Below are 4,225 nucleotides of genomic sequence, written 5' to 3' on the forward strand. Positions count from 1 at the left end.
AAAATGGCCAGACCACCGAAAAGTCAACTGGAGATCAGGAACCACAACTCCTACTTCTCCTTCTTGGTGCGCTTTATGGTACTGAACAAGGGTTTTGGTGTTACCATCGAGGGTTGCCTTCGGTTAGTATTAGGGTACGTGATTTGCAAGTACTGTGTGTGGTCAATGCAACGTTGCATTCCTAGTAAGAAGCACGTTACTGCTGAGGTGCTTCATTATATACAGGGTGGTCCATTGATACTGACCGGGCCCAATATCTCACCAAATAAGCATCAAACGAAAAAACTACAAAGAACGAAACTCGTCTAGCTTGAAGGGGGAAACCAGATGGCGCTATGGTTGGCCCGCTAGATGACGCTGCCATAGATCAAACGGATATCAACCGCGTTTTTTTTTTAAAATAGGAACCCCCATTTTTATTACATATTAGCGTAGTACGTAAAGAAATATAAATGTTTTAGTTGGACCACTTTTTTCGCTTTGTGATAGATGGCGCTGTAATAGTCACAAACGTATAAGTACGTGGTACCACGTAACATTCCGCCAGTGCGGACGGTGTTTGCTTCGTGATACATTACCCGTGTTAAAACGGACCGTCTACCAATTGCGAAAAAGGTCAATATCGTGTTGATGTATGGCTATTGTGATCAAAATGCCCAACGGGCGTGTGCTATGTGTGCTGCTCGGTATCCTGGACGACATCATCCAAGTGTCCGGACCGTTCGCCGGATAGGTATGTTATTTAAGGAAACAGGAAGTGTTCAGCCACATGTGAAACGTCAACCACGAGCTGCATCAACTGATGATGCCCAAGTAGCTGTTTTAGCTGCTGTCGTGGCTAATCCACACATCAGTAGCAGACAAATTGCGCGAAAATCGGGAATCTCAAAAACGTCGGTGTTGAGAATGCTACATCAACATCGATTGCACCTGTACCATATTTCTATGCACCAGGAATTGGCGACGACTTTGAACGTCGTGTACAGTTCTGCCACTGGGCACAAGAGAAATTACGGGACGATGACAGATTTTTTGCACGCGTTCCATTTAGCGACGAAGCGTCATTCACCAACAGCGGTAACGTAAACCGGCATAATATGCACTATTGGACAACGGAAAATCCACGATAGCTGCGACAAGTGGAACTTCAGCGACCTTGGCGGGTTAATGTATGGTGCGGCATTATGGGAGGAAGGATAATTGTCCCCCATTTTATCGATGGCAATCTAAATGGTGCAATGTATGCTAATTTCCTACGTAATGTTCTACCGATGTTACTACAAGATGTTTCACTGCATGACAGATGGCGATGTACTTACAACATGATGCGTGCGGTTGAAGCGGTATTGAATACCATGTTTCATGACAGGTGGATTGGTTGTCGAAGCACCATACAATGGCCCGCGCGGTCACTGGATCTGACGTCCCCGGATATCTTTCTGTGGGGAAAGTTGAAGAATATTTGCTTTCGTGATCCACCGACAACGCCTGACAACATGCGTCAGCGCATTGTCAATGCATGTGCGAACATTACGGAAGGCGAACTACTCTCTGTTGAGAGGAATGTCGTTACACGTATTGCCAAATACATTGAGGTTGACGGACATCATTTTGAGCATTTATTGCATTAATGTGGTATTTACAGTAATCACGCTGTAACAGCATGCGTTCTCAGAAATGAAAAGTTCACAAAGGTACATGTATCACATTGGAACATCCGAAAAAAATTGTTCAAACGTAGCTACGTTCTGTATTATAATTTAAAAAACCTACCTGTTACCAACTGTTCGTCTAAAATTGTGAGCCATATGTTTGTGACTATTACAGCGTCATCTATCACAAAGCGAAAAAAGTGATCCAACTAAAACATTCATATTTCTTTACGTACTACACGAATATGTAATAAAAAATGGGGGTTCCTATTGTAAAAAACGCAGTTGAAATCCGTTTGACCTATGTCAGCCCCATCTATCGGGACAACCATGGCGCCATCTGGTTTCACCCTTGAAGCTAGACAAGTTTCGTTCTTTGTAGTTTTTTCGTTGACGCTTATTTCGTGAGATATTTGGCCCGGTCACGATCAATGGACCACCCTGCATATGCACACTTTAAGGGAAAAAAGCCACCACGAAGGAGTTATCCGAATGAGAAGGAAATCCGTAGACGTGACGTACATGTGTAGACAAACAAATGATTACGATTTCAGAGAAGTTGGAGGATTTATTCAAGAGAAAGAGTTTCAATAATTGAGCAAGTAGATAACGCGCTGGTTCAAAAAAATGGTTCAAATGGCTTTGAGCACTATGGGACTTAACATCTGAGGTTATCAGTCCCCTAGAACTTAGTACTACTTAAACCTAACTAACCTAAGGACATCTCACATATCCATGCCCGAGGCAGGATTCGAACCTGCGACCGTAGCGGTCGCGCGGTTCCAGACTGAAGCGCCTAGAACCGATCGGCCACATCGGCCGGCGCGCTGGTTCACCTCCGGCCATAATGTAAGTAGTTACTCGGCCTGGTACTGACTGATAGAGTTGTTGGACATCCCCCTGAGAAAAATTGTGCCACATTATGTTCATTTGGTGCGTTAGATTGTCAAAATCCCGAGATGGTTTTGGGGGCCCTGCCTGTAATGATCCGAACGTTCTCAATTAGGGAGAGATCCGGAGACCTTGCTTGGCAAGGTAGTGTTTGGCAAGCACAAAGACAAGCAGTAGAGACTCTCGCCGCGTGTGGGCGGGCTTTATCTTGCTGAAATGTGAGCCCAGGATGGCTTCCCAGGAAGGGCAACTAAACGGGGCATAGAATGTCGTCGACGTACCGCTGTGCTGTAAAGGTGCCGCAGATGACAACGAAAGCGGAAATACTATGTAATGAAATGGCACCCCAAACATCATTCCCGGTTGTCAGGCCGTAGGCGGGTGAGTGTCAGGTTGATATCCCACCACAGTTCGGGGCGTCCCCAGACACGTTCTCGCTGGTCATTGGGGCTCAGTTCGAAGCGGGACTCATCACTGGTGACAATTATACTTCATTCACTGAGTTTCAATGCGGAAGACGTGTCTGGAGACGCCCCTGACAGCAGTGGGATATCAACCTGATTGTCGTCCGTCATGCAGATCGACTAGCAGGAATGGCGGTCTGGGGTGCCATTTCATTTCAAAGCAGAGCCCCTTTGGTTGTCATGCGCGCAACGTTGTAGCACAGCGCTACATCGACGATATTTTATGTCTCGTTATGTTGCCCTTCATGGCAAGCCATCCTGGGTTTATATTTTAGCAAGATAGTTACCACCCGCACACAGCTTGTCTTCATGCTTGCCAAACCCTACCTTTGCCACCAAGATCGCAGGATCTCTCCACAGTTGAGAATGCTTGGAGCATTACAGTCAGAGCCTCCCAAACAGCCCGGGATTTTGACGATCTAACGCCCATTTGGATAGAATTTGGCACGATATCCTTCAGAAGGACATCCAGCAACTCTGTTAATCCGTGCAAAGCCGAATAACTACTCGCATAACAGCCAGAGGTGAACCAACGCGTTATTTACTTGCTCAATTTGTAAAACTGTTTCTCTTAAATAAATCACCCAATTTTTCTGAAATTGTAATCATTTGTTTATCTGTACACATACATCACATCTACGAGCCGGCCGCTGTGGCCGAGCGGTTCTAGGCGCTTCAGTCTGGAACCACGCGACTGCTGCGGTCGCAGGTTCGAATCCTGCCTCGGGCATGGATGTGTGTGATGTCCTTAGGTTAGTTAGGTTTACGTAGTTCTAAGTCTAGGGGACTGATGACCTCAGATGTTAGTGCTTAGAGCCATCACATCTACGGATTTCCGCCTCATTCGGATAATTCCTTCTGGTGCGTCGTAATCGAGTAGTAATGGATCTCTCTGCCTGTTTATGTGGAGAAACGCTACACTATTTACACTGAGGGTCAACTGCCGTTCCACAGACCAAGAGTGAACCAATATTTCTTTCTCACTAATGGTTTCGACTGGTATTTTGTGTTCACTAGCTGTATTAAATTTCTTAGTAACAAGATTAATTTACTGTTGCTTACTTGTATGTTTCAAGATATGAATTCGTATTTAAATGGTATCTGCTTAATTCCCACTACAAGCCCTCAAAGTATGTAATGGAAATATAGAAAGCCCTTTTATAAGAATGTTTTTTTATGACACCATAATTATTATCGAGGACTACACTATCTGAATCT

The sequence above is a fragment of the Schistocerca serialis genome, chromosome 3 (assembly GCF_023864345.2).
Source record: "Schistocerca serialis cubense isolate TAMUIC-IGC-003099 chromosome 3, iqSchSeri2.2, whole genome shotgun sequence".
NCBI classification, from domain to species: Eukaryota; Metazoa; Arthropoda; class Insecta; order Orthoptera; family Acrididae; genus Schistocerca; species Schistocerca serialis.